A 13,303-nucleotide genomic window follows, 5' to 3' on the forward strand; every position below is an offset into this window, starting at 1 on the left:
AATCACGCACATGGCAAAGCAGCACACTATCCAAGTAAGCTATTTCTCTGGCCTATTCTCAGTGACTTTTTAAAGGTGACTGAGATGTGTGACCCTAGTGGAAAATCTGAGTCAGAGGGTAATGGGTTGGAGAGGAGGGTTAGGAGATGGGCCAGCAGGCAAGTCTCCTTGAGATGACATTCAAACACAAGACTAGAAGGAAAAGAAGGGCTAGGAGCAGAGCATTCTGGAAGGGCAGAGGACAGGGTGGGAACCAGTGGACTTCCCCTGAGAACAAGGCTGAGTGCAGAGCAGAGGGAGCCAAGGCAAAGAGGCAGAGCCAGGCTGGGTAGAGTGGGCACAGCGCCCAGCCCCCACATATGTGGCTCCACGCTCTGGCCCTGCCCACTCCCAACATGGAGATTCTTAATCAGGAAACAAAAGGAACAGGGAGAAAATCAGACCTCTGTATTATCTAAAAAGTACTCAAAGCATTAACATTTGGAGAGAAAAATGGACCTCACTTTGTGTTCAAAGCCCAGTCGGCCCCTTGCTAGTGACATCATTTTTGAAGCCTGAACTTTCCAACTCTCCTCTCTCTGTGTGTAAAACAGGGACAAGATGAGTAGTTAGCCCTCAAGGTTGCTGCCAAAATCCTGCAAAGTGTAGTGCAGGGGACTGGAAAGCGTGAATGAATGGATCTGCCCAAAGGTGTGTGTGGGTGTCTGGTACAGTCAGGTACCCTCATGCCAGCTCCCATCCTTACAGCACCTCCTCTGACTTCTACCCATGGGTTCTCCTGAAGCCCCCAGCCCAAGGGAGAGCAGAGCCAAAGACTAATGACACCCTTCCTGCCTGCCCTATGATCATGTGGGCCATTGTTTGAGGGCAGCCTCCTCTGACACTGTCACTCACTCACCTGCCCTCCCTCATTGTCTTTAATCCAGGTAGCCCTGCCATTACCACCAGGTGGCTGTCTCCACCAGTTACCCTAGGATAATCCCAAATCTAAGGGCCAGCTTCTTCTTCTAGCGTTTGCCCTTCTTCCGTAGCCAGTCAACAGCATCAGGTTGAGCCTGATGTAAAGTTTCGAGACCTCCTTTGAATCTGGAGAGGTGGCAGTCGTTGACTATGTGGGTCATAGTCTGTCTGTAGCTGCAGGGGCAGTTCGGGTCGTCTCTGGCTCCCCAGCGATGGAACATAGTGGTGCACCGGCTGCCTAATGCCAACAACCTCTAGTGCCCTCTTCTGGATCTCCTTGCCTCCCAGCCATCCTCCCTCCTGTTTCAGGGGCACCCCTCCTAGTAATACCATCTCCACCCATGTGCCAAGTTCCAGTAATTCTACCAAATGCAACATGGCTCAAATTTATCTCCTGTGTCACCACCCTCCAGGCCTCCTCTCCCTTTAACCAGGTGTGCAAGGCCTAAGGGACCATCACTCTGGACACTTCCCTCTACCCCCCACTCCATCATCACTCTTGCTTTATTTATTTATTTATGATCTAAATTGGGGGGTGAGAGTGTTTTTGAGATAAATATCACTGGAAGGTAAGAAATTGTACCCATGTGTCAACAGCTGTACTGTAAACCATTACCACCACCACCCCCCGTAAAGGGACCTGGGGAAAAACAAAACATGCCAGCAGCAGCACATTGCTCCAGGAATGAAGGTGGAACTCCAGAGTCTGGCGCTGCTCCAGTCTCTCCTCCTCTCCCTAAGTGGGATCCTGTGACACAGATGTCCTTTCTGTTCCTGGGGCAGCTGAGCTGCAAGCTCCCTGCATCATCCCCCATCCCACTGCTTCTTCCTGTTAACTTTCAAGCACCCCACAGCCCTCAGTCCCTTGTGGCCTCCTGGAAGCTCTGCATTTGGAACAGCACTCAATGTGTGATTATTTGCCCCTGTGGCCTCTGACAACAGCCTCCCCCCACCCACCCCACCCTTCCAATCCATTCCTCATACTAAGTCATAGGGATCATAAGCTTGGTGACACCCCCCACCCCCATGCCTAGCCTGGACCTGGGCATAGTAAAAGCTGGATGATCTTCTGAATCTGGTCAGTCCCTCAAACCTGGCTTGTGGCCCTCAACCCAATGGGGGGTGGTGTGACATCTCTACTTTATAGTTGGGTAAACTGAGGCCCTGAGAACCCAAGCAACTTGTCCTCAATCTCAAAATAAGTGTGAGCCAGCAAAGACTCAAAGACACAACTTTTAAGATTCATGCTTGAGGTCCACACCATTGCAGGCTGCAAAGATAATACATGTACATGATAAAATTGGGAGTGGAACTTATTCTCAATTAGCTGTGTCTCATTAAGCCAACGTTCTAACTTTGTAAAAAGGCACTGCTTCCCTAAAGCCTTTTAATTTTCTAAAACATTTTGTCATCTTTCACAGCAGTAGATACTTTAGAACACTTAGTTGGGAGATAGCTCACCAGGTAGAGCATGTGTACTTGACCATGTGCCAGGATCTGGTTTCAAATCCCTGGGCACCATATGGGAGCATCTATACAGGAAAGCTTCATGAGCTTTCTTCTAAGTGTTTATCTGTTTCACTTCTTTTACTTTTGAGAGAAAAAGAAATTTGCCTGGAGTGGTGGAATGGTGTAGGCACAGAGCTCCAGGGAAGTTCTGGAGGCAAAAACACACAAACAAACAAACAAACAAAAACAAGCAAACAAACTCTAACAAAAACACTATGGGAACTTGGCAGGGGTGAGATGGATTAGCACATTATTTGGAGGGAGATCTGAAGTTGTACCCCTGAGACAACAGTCTTGTAAAACATTTCCTTGACTCAAAAAAAAAAAAAAAAAGTAGCCTTGGGAAGTGGACAGGAATCCTACATCATCAAGGTAGGGAAACTGAAGTCCAGAGATAGAGGAGAAAACACAATAGTAGACAAACAAAAACTTTAGACCATATTGATAAGGCTTAAGAACTTTCCCCATAATTAACTATTTGTTTGGCTTTGTATTTTAACTCTCTTTTCAGCCACCAGGTTCCAGATGCTAGCATGATGCCAACCAGACTTCCCTGGACAGACAACCCCACCAATGTGTCCTGGAGCTCCGTTTCCCCAGAGCCCCATCCCACTAGGGAAAGAGAGTTATGGCTGGGAGTATGGATGGGCCTGTCAACACCCATGTTCAGCGGGGAAGCAATTTCAGAAGCCAGACCTTCCACCTTCTGCATCCCACAATTACCATGGGTCCATACTCCCAGAGGGTTAAAGAATAGGAGAGCTATCAGGGGAGGGGATAGGAAATGAAGTTCTAGTGGTGGGAATTGTGTGGAGTTGCACCCCCTCTTAGCTTATGGTTTTGTTAGTGTTTCCTTTTTTTTTTTTTCTTCTCCTCCAGGGTTATTGCTGGGCTCGGTGCCTGCACTATGAATCCACCGCTTCTGGAGGCCATTTTCCCCCCTTTTGTTGCACTTGTTGTTGTAGCCTCGCTGTGATTATTATTATTATTGCCATTGTTGATGTTGTTCGTTGTTGGATAGGACAGAGAGAAATGGAGAGAGGAGGGGAAGACAGAGAGGGGGAGAGAAAGATAGACACCTGCAGACCTGCTTCACCGCCTGTGAAGCCACTCCCCGGCAGGTGGGGAGCCGGGGGCTCGAACCGGGATCCTTACGCTGGTCCCAGCGCTTTGCACCAAATGCGCTTAACCCACTGCGCCACCGCCCGACTCCCTAGTGTTTCCTTTTTATAAATAAAAAGAAAAAAAGAAGAACTTTCCCCAGAAGTGTGCCCATGTGTGGCTGTGTCTGGACACCCCAACTACCCAACAAGGCATCAGGCATCTATCCCTCTCAGCTTCTGGGTCAGACTACTCTCACACTGCTGCAGCCACTTCTTACCTACTCCTTTCCTCCACAGCTGTTCCTGAGCCACTAAGCCTCTAGCACACAGGTCAGGCCAGAAGCTGAGTCTTACTTCCTGCTTTCCGGTGTAGCCCAGGGCACGGTCCAGGGCCCAGGTGGGCATTGCTTAATGAGGCTACTGACAGTCACTCCTGCACACAGTGTCCTAAGACCCTGGACCGCATTAGGATTGCAGGTGTCTCAGCTATCCTGGGGAACACTGAAGGCTGCAATTTCAAGATTCCCTGGGGAGGGGGTGGTGGAGCAGGGATGAAGACACTGAAGTGTGCTGTTCTATCTTCCACCCCTCCCCAGGCTCCCAATAGGGTTCTTTCCAAGGAAAGAAATAAAAACCTACCTTAAGGCCACCCACTCTTTGTGCACAAGTTATCTAATTCACCCCTGTAGTTAAAACATGAGTGAAGATTTCAGGGTGAACTGAGAAGAACATGGATTCCACTTGCTCCAAAGGCAGAAGCACCAATGCTAACAGGAGGTTGAGGGGCACAATAGTTTAGGGCACATGGGTTTTGTGGGCAGTCAGATTCTCTTTTCAAAGTTGGGCTTTGGGTAAGTTGCTGAATCTCTCTGAACCCCAGACACCTTATGTGTAAAATGGATATAATGCTGATTTTACAGGATCCTAGGGATTATAAATGAACCTATGTGCCTAAACTCCTTGGCTCAGAATCCAGCTGGCACAGAGCTCATGAATAAATATTAAATGGCTATATCTGTGAAATGCCCATATGGACAGCTCTCTGCAAGACTGAGTTTAATATTTTCCTGGCACTTGAACTTCCTTAACACCAGTCACAGCCTGGAACCAGATGGTGGCTCACCCAGTAGAGTGCACACACTAACACGCACCAGAATCCAGGACCCCACCTTTAGGAAGGAAGTTGTGGTGAAACAGTGCTGCAGGTGTCTATCTTTCTGCCTCTCCCCCTCCCCCGCCACTCTCTGGTACTTAAAAAAAAAATGGCTGCCAGGAACAGTAGAGTCCTGAAGATACTCAGCCCCAACAACCCAAGTGACCAAAAAAATACATACATTTATGTGAATTTACACACACACACACACACACACATACACACAATCATAGCTCTCCCTGTGACATTCTTCTAATGGTCCCCAAACCAATCCCCGAGGATCGTTAACTAGAAACTGTGTCCCACCCTAAACAGTTAAGAAGAGGGAGGAAACAGACCTCCCTCAGTCAACTGAAACATGGGTTACGAAGAGGATGTGGTCACATTAAGAAACACACACATATACCTGCACAGACACACTATTTCAAGTTCATTCTCCATGAAAGAGTCAAAGGAAACACTGTGCATGTGGCAGGGATGTACTATTAACAGCAAAACCAGACTGAACACATGCTAGGTGTCAAATACCTTAGGTCTCTCCATGGATCTGGATGATTATCTAATCCTCCTGTCAATCCAAAGAGGTAGGAGGGGGTTGGACATTTAAGGTTGAGCACACACATTACCATGCACAAGGACCCAGATTCAGGTCTCCAGATCCCACATACTGGGCAAAAGCTTGACAAATGATGAATGGAGGTGTCTTTTTTCCTCTCTGTCTCGCGCCCCTCCCTCCTTCATCTCAATTTATTTTTATTTAATTAATTTATTATTAATTTTTTTTGTATATTAACACCATTCCCACCACCAAAGGTCTGTGCTCCTCCCCAGTGAAGCTGAACATCTACCCTCACCCCCCACCCAGAGATTTTTCACTTTGGTGCCCTACTCTAAACTCAGTCAGATTCTGCTTTGAGTTATCAAAAAGAGAAAGAAAAAGAAAAGCTACTCCATACATCTGTGCAGCACTTCAACCTTCCTTGGTTTCTGGTGGTTGGGCTCTTTGAAGCCCACTGTAGTCCTGACATCCTGCAACTCCCATCTCACACCTTCTCCCTCCTTGGTTTTGAACCCTGAGGCTGTGTTCCTTGTTCCTTGTGCACAGAAAGTCACTGTGTAACATTTAGGAATATGTGAAAATCATGAAGAAAAAAAAAAAAGGAAGCAATCAGCCCCCAGCCTCAGTGACAGTTCACATTTTGGAATGTCTTTTGTGTGCAGATGGATCCTCATAGATTTAACAGGTAGGGAAAGGCCTAGAGAACTCACAGTTTGCCCAATGGCACATAGCTTCTGAGGGACAGTTAGGTTTGTGTACACAAGCAAAGCACCAATCTGTGTTTGCATGACTTGGCACCCAGTGGATGCTCAGGAAATGAAGGTGCTATTAATTAGTCTTTTCCTACTCAACTGAGTGGCATCTCAGCTGCCCCACTCTCCTATCTTAGGATGTGGATAAATCTTAGAGAATCACTCTGCCCATGCCTCCCCCTGCTTAAAGACAGCCCATGGCCACTGTCACTTTCAGGTTAAAGACTATTTTGGCCTGGAATTCAAGCTCACATTGACCCTTTCCCAAGTCAGAGGGCTGCTGTACCACTCATACCAAAGTCTAAGGGACCTCAAATCAGAAAGCTTTCCCTCCCCTATACCTACCCACTCTAGGGACACAGCAGTGAGGGACAGACCTTCTGGCCTGGCTGCTCTAGGTCTGCCTGCATCTGCAAGTGTCCTCTAAACCTTGGCTGTCATGCATAGAAAGGCTGGTCTTCTATTTCCTATTACCTTTCACACACAGCTCTCTAAATCAGAAAAGAAAAGTGGCTTGGGAGGTGGCATAGTGTCTATAACATTGGACTTTCAAGCATTAGGTCCTAAGTTTGATCCCCAGCATCACATGTACCAGTGATACTCTGGTTCTCTCTCTCATGCTAATAAATAAAATTTAAAAATAAAATAAAAGGGGAGTTGGGCAGTAGAGCAGTGGGTTAAAGTGCAGATGGTGCAAAGAGCAAGGACCTGTGTAAAGATCCCGATTCGAGTCCCCCCCCCCACTCTCCACCTGCAGGCAAGTCGCTTTACAAGCGGTGAAGCAGGTCTGCAGGTGTTTATCTTTCTCTCCCCCTCTCTGCCTTCCCCTCCTCTCTCCATTTCTCTCTGTCCTATCCAACAACAATGACACCAACAACAATAATAACTACAATAAAAAACAAGGACAACAAAAGGGAAATAAATATTAAAAAAGAATGTTTATTTATTTATGCCTTGCTCTGAGGCATCTGCTGATTTTCAGAGTATAAATACCCTAACTTGGGCCAATTTCAAGTTACCAGGACAGCAAAGAGCACAGCACTGGGAAGAAATAACACATGTTCAGCTCTTGTGAAAGATGACAAGACACTCACTGAGCATCCCACAGTAAGAGACCTTAGAGAAGAGCTATGTGAACTCAGGTGAATCAACTTCTCTGAACCTTAGGCTTCTCCTTTGTAGAATGAGGACACTGACAAAGATGGAGAAACAAGTGATCTAGTTGAAGCATCAACGACAATGCAGTGAATGCCTACTTTGTATGGGGCTTGTACTGGGCAACTCAGTGGGAGTGAATAAAAAGTAGAGTTCCTGCCCTCCTGGTTGTAATAACCCCTCTACACAGAACAGTTAAGACTACACACTCAACATCAGGTATTGCACTATTCCTTCTTTCCTCTGGCTCTCCATATTCCTCATCTCCCAACTCAGGATGTGGATTGAACAAGACTCTATTCTGTTACCTCCATGGCACTGGCTTCCCCATTTCACAGAAGAGAAAACTGAGGCAAGAAGAACAGAATTAGTGTGCTGCTTTGCCCTATGAAAAAGAAGAAGGAAAAAGAGAAGGAGAATAATAATAATAATAATAATGATAATAATAATAAGATGATGATGATGATGACAGAGAAGAGAATTAAGGTTGGAAATTCAAAGGAAGATCTTCTGACTCCAGGCCTCAGTGCCATCTCCCAGGACTGGAGAAACATTAAAAAGGAGCAGGCATGTGTCTGTGATTCAGCTGGAGGCTTAAAAATACTGTCTTTTCCTCCTTGTGAGGGTAAACTAATGTCCTTGGCATGCACTGATTTGCAAACTACCCTCTGAGCTGGATCATTCCCAATCTCTCTGGAAACCCAAGCCCTGTTGCCTGCCATGGAATGTGCAGCCTGGTGGGAGCTGATGAAATACCCTCGCAAGACAACGGCTACCTCCCATGCTTCCAATGCAAACAGCTGAGCTTTGGGAAGCCAAGTCCCCACGTGTGCATCTTCTCTGTCCTGCAGAAAGACCCAACCCATCACCCTGAGGGCTACCCCGCACCCAATCCCTAAGTAAACACAGACTTAGCTTCCCCTCTCATAGGTGAGCTGAAATTCAACTTTTTTTTATTTTAAACAAAGCGAAATCAACAGCCATAAAGTACGTCCCCCTGCCTGCTAGCTTCAGAGGAGGCACCTGGAAAGTTCCGTTGGGAAATCCCTGTAGCATGCATCTAAGCTCAGTCCCTCCTGCTTCAGTTTCTGTCATTTCTCTTCTGGTGAGAGGACTGAAACGAGGTGTCTCTCTTGTCGCTGCAGCCGCTCCCTGATTTCTCACATCCCACATAGCGCGGGTTTGTCATTAGCAACTTTCCTTCCCAACTTTCTCATCTAGGGACCACACTTTTACCCTTTCTTTCAACACAAAAGAGGGAGGGAAGGGGCAGGGAAGTGCCTGGCCCGAGGCTGCAGTCCGCAGGCTCTGCGCCGTCGCCCCGCTGCGCGCCCTGGGGCCAGGCGCGCGCCCTCTCTGGCCGTCAGATGTCCATCAGTGCACCCCCAGAGGACTGGCCTCCTCCCGAAAGCCGCAGCACCCACACACACCGGGCCTTGCTTCCCTCGCCCTCCCCCCAGCCAAAAACAGGAAAAGAAACTTGCGTTGGGCGTCCGGGGAGCGCGCGCGGCCGCAGTCGCCGGGCTCCGCGCCCTGTTGCCGGGTGAGCAAGTCTCACACAAATCCCAGCGCGGAGAAGTCCCACCTCCCCGTCACCACAGCGACCCGGGCCCCGCCCCCAGCCCCAACAGCCCGCGTCCAGCCCAGGACCACCCCGGGCGCCCTCCGCGACGCCGCGCCTCCAGCTGGAACCCGCAGCGTAGAGGGAAGCCGACGCCCCCACTGTGCGGACGCGGAGACTGAGGCCCGAGGGTGGAGACGGCGGACTTTGAACACAGGCCCTAGTCGCCGATCACCGGCGTGTGCAGGGCTCCCTCCCAACCCTAGGGCGGCGATCCCTCCCATTCCCGTACGCGTGGAATTTCCACATGGGAGAGACTGAGAGCAGCGCCCGCCGGGTGGTGCATAAGTCCGCGCTCGGCCTTCCCACCTGCGCCACCCCGAAACTGCTCCCCCTAGACGGGCCGCGCCCACCCCCCGCCGGACCCTCCGCCAGCCCCTCCCCGTGCCTCACCTGCTGGTCACCGTAGCCTCCAAGCGGGTGGTTTCCTGGAGTTGAGCGGCAAACAAAGACCTCCAATCCGGGAGCGGGGTGGGGCGGAGGCTCTTTGCATATTCCCGGAGGCCGGCTTGTGACAGGCGGGGCTTCTCTCAGACCCACCAATCGCAGGGAGACGGCCTCCAGTGACCCGCCCCCACGAAGTGGAACTAGGCTTCAGGATAGAAAAAGCTCAAATCTGGAAGGTTGGGTGTCTCTCCAGTCATTGGCCCGGTGACCCGCAGGTTAGAGGGAGCCCGAGGTGGGGGAGTAAAAACAATTGTTGAGATAGTCCAGTGCCACAGTAAGGAAGAGACTGCAAGCTTTCATAGCTATAACGGATTGCATCATAGACGTGATAATAATAACTTTTCTTGAGCACTTTTTGTGTAAGGCACTGATAAAAACTCTTTGCTGGGCCCTCTCCTCCGAGGTATTATTAGTACTCCAAGTTTATTGTGGTGCATGACCTCATTTGACAAGTAGAGAAACGCAGACCCAGAGAGAGACAAAAGAGTTTGTCCAAGATCCCGCAGTAAGTACAGCATCTATCCATTGTCCATTGAAAGCAACTCTTGAAAGAGACAGGTTTAAGGTGTCAGACTGGCCCAGTTCTGCCACAGGCTGCTACTTTCAAGTAAATAGAACTCTCAATTCCTACCTATTGGTAGCTTTTGAAGGAAGTACATATGTATTGCACTAGGCCTCTAAGAAATAGATGACATTAATTTAAAGAGCTCCTCCAGTCCTATTTGCAAATAGGACCTGCGACAGGAAGTGACTCATTTTAAATCCTTCCTTCAGCTAAGATGCAACACAGTTCTCTTCACCAGTCTGAAAGCTCTTCCCAGTTCCCCAGACTGCCAACACACACACACACACACACACACACACACACACACACCACTGCCAGTCACTACACACACACCCCATAGTAACCATAGTAGTAGCTTCTCTTCACTAAATGCCTGCTCTGTGCCAGGGACACACATCTTAGCTGGTCCTTTTAATAACACACAGATTAGATCATTGTTGTGTTCTTCACTTCAACAGGGGAGACTGAAGCACAGAAAGGTTAAGTAACACCCCCAAGATCATACAGTCAGGAAATGGTGAATGCAGAATTAGATTGCAAGAGTTTTTCTTACCCTTCCCACACTGGGCTTTTTCCACTTCTCACCCTGCTTTCTCCCAAACCAAAGAGGCTCCAGGTGATTTGAAGACTGGGTGGGCACTTGCTTGGGCAAGTCTGGGCATATGCTAAAAACCCATTCTCTCCTTTAATGCAGCAGCAAACCCCGAGACTCTACCCTCAACTCTAGCCTCTAAAGTAAAGATGTTAGTTAAATGTGGCTACAGTGGATCTCTAGCCCCTGCCCCTCCAACTTTCAAAGCTGCCTTAGTCCATGCTTTTAGGTCTAGCAAAATTGCTCACTTGGATAGTGGCTGCTTTGCCCGGCACACAGTCCAGGCTCAAGTATGGCCCCCACTGTATTGAAAGAAGCTTTGGTGATGTGGTGTCTCTCAAAAAAACAAAAACAAAAACAACCCACCTGTGGGTTCACATTTGTCCTCTGCTAGTCACTGGCTATGTGACTTTAGCAAGCAACTTGACCTTTCTAGGCCCACTCACAAAGGAATTTTATTTACATTTGAAATTCCACTAGGAGGGAGATCCTTACATGCAGTGGACCACAGCTCTGGAGTCAGGTGTAGGAATTCTGGGAGCAACAATTCTAAAAACTCTTTCTTGTCCTACTTTGTTACACCATAAACGTGGGGCCACAGGCAGCAAAGCCAGGGTGCTTTTTGTACTCTATTAGGCCAAGTGAGATGTTTGGTTCAAGGCACAGGAAGTTACAACCTGCTCCAGTGGTAACTGGTCTGAAATTAACATAGCCAGTTAGTAAAACAAAAAAACCTGTTTCATAAAGATGCACAAGGACTTGGACCCATGAAAGGTATGGCATTGCTAAGCCTACTTGGGCCCCTTTCTTCCTTCATTGTCACCCCAATTGAAATCATCTCTACCTCTGAACCTGGTGCCTTGCCCAGCCCCTCTTCGCACTTCCTCCAGCACCCTAGCCTCCATCAGAGGCAAGTAGCAGTTTCACCTTGTCTACATTTCCTTTGTGGTTGCTGTAACAAATCACCATCCTTTTGAGGTTGAAAACAACACAAATTTGTTCTCTTACTATGAGATCAGAAGTGTTACCAGCTTAATCCAGCTCTAAGGCGACAAGAGCAAACACACTAAAAACAAAGGTTTAGGGCTGGGAAGACAGGATAATGTTTATGCAAAAGCCTGAGGCCCTGAAGTCCCAGGTTCAATCCCCAACACCATCATAACAGTCCCAGGTTCAATCTCCAACACTATCATAATGGCAGAACTGAGCAGTGTTCCAGTCTTTCTCTCCCCTTTCTGTATCTTTCCCTCTGTAGCTATTCTTTTTCATTAAAATAAAATAAATAAAAATAGTTTTTAAAGAAAGACAAAAGTTTAGGTAAAATAATGTTTATTCTTTATCCAAAGAAGGAAAAGTGGGAGCTTATACTCAGGGAAAAAATATCCTCACTAAAAAGATAGAAGGACAAAGAATTTAATCCTGAGTCTTATGACAACTGGCAGGAATAAACTTCATTTCTTTGGGGAAGGGATAAATTTCGTCTGGGAACACAGACACCCCCCAGCCTCCTTTACACTCACTGATAGGCACCTAAGTATCACTACAAGGGTTGGTTGAATTTGTTTTTTCCCCCAATCAGGGGTGTTACTGGGGCTCAGTGCCTGCACAACTAACTCTATTGCTCCTGATGGCCATTTATCTTTCTCCTCTCTCTTTCTCTCTCTTTTCTCCTCCTCCTCTCCCTCTCATCTCTCTTAGAGTCAGAGAAAAGTAGACAGGGGAGAGAGAGGATTGTAGCACTGCTCCATTGCCCGTGAAGCTTCCTCCTCCACGTGGAGGCCATGTCCCTGTCCTTACATATAGTAATGTCTGCCTCTACTGGGTGTGCCACTACCTTGCTCCCAGGTAGGTTGGATATTTGCTGTTTACATGGGAACTGCCTCTTCCTTTTTACCCAGTTTCTGGTTCTTTCCCTGAGGATCCAGCAGTTCACTGTGAAGACAGGTTGTGAGGTTTATGTTACCCCTTCCCCAATCATATTTACTAGGGTGAAACAACAGGGAAATGGCGTGTGATGTATGTGCTTAGGTGCATGGCTTGCTCTTCTGTGATCTCAAAAGCATTTTAAAAGTTCCAGAAAGACTCAGAAATTTGAGACCTGGGTGACAGAAATCTGTAATCAGTGGCACTGGACTCAAATCAAGGTGTCAGCAGGGCAGCCACCTCTTGAGAGCCTGTCACTGAGTTCCCAAGAGTGTCATCCCCTTTGTGTTTTTTTTTTTTTCCTCCTGTGGCAGGACTCTCTGGCTCACAATCCTGCCTCCACACCAAAAACACTACTACTACTTCTGCTTGCTCATCACAACCTTGTTCCCACAGCCCTCTCAGACCACCCTCTTGCAGGACCTCCAGGAATCCAGGGTAACCTGCCCACTAAATGCCTTAATCATAGCTGCAGAGCCCCTCTGCCATAGAGGTGGCATCCAATGCAGACACCAGAGCCAGGTGTCTCTGGGGGCTGCTGTTGGGCACATCACACCCATTTTCTAGATGAAGGTCTTGAAGTGCAGATAACCGAAGTCACTTGCACATGAATACATAGGATTTGGGGTTTGAGGCCAAACACACAGGATCTGGAGTTTGAGATCTGGGGTCTGATGAATTGCTCCTGCAGCAGGATGGGTTGTTCTCTCAGAGACATGAGGACTGGAAGGGCCAGACTGTGACCCAGAAGGAAGCCTTTGGGGACACAGGTTGCTCCAGAGGTCAAGAGGAATCTAGGATTCTGAGCACAAGTGAGTATCCTGGGCTGGAGTAGGAGGCAGCAGCTCAGAGCAGCTCTAAAAATCTGGCCCAAGCCTCCAGCCAACTGCCCACCCACTCCCGACTTTGGGCAGATGCCATTGGGACACAGGGCTGGACCAAGCATGATTTCTCAAACTTGTCT

General features: G+C 48.2%; 1 protein-coding gene across 2 annotated transcripts in view; it reads right to left on the reverse strand.

Moving 5' to 3' along the window:
• AKNA (AT-hook transcription factor) overlaps nt 1-9,343 on the reverse strand; it is a 66,727-nt gene extending 57,384 nt beyond the window's left edge. Inside the window, exon 1 of one of the 2 annotated variants that reach the window (XM_060200027.1) lies at nt 9,206-9,343. The gene's annotated coding sequence lies outside the window, so the exon portion shown is untranslated. Of the gene's footprint in view, nt 1-8,675; nt 8,857-9,205 lie in introns of those variants that run through there. The other variant, XM_060200026.1, reaches the window with a different exon arrangement.
• Between the last annotated feature and the right edge of the window lie 3,960 nt (nt 9,344-13,303).

This window comes from Erinaceus europaeus, chromosome 10, assembly GCF_950295315.1.
Source record: "Erinaceus europaeus chromosome 10, mEriEur2.1, whole genome shotgun sequence".
Lineage (NCBI taxonomy): Eukaryota > Metazoa > Chordata > Mammalia > Eulipotyphla > Erinaceidae > Erinaceus > Erinaceus europaeus.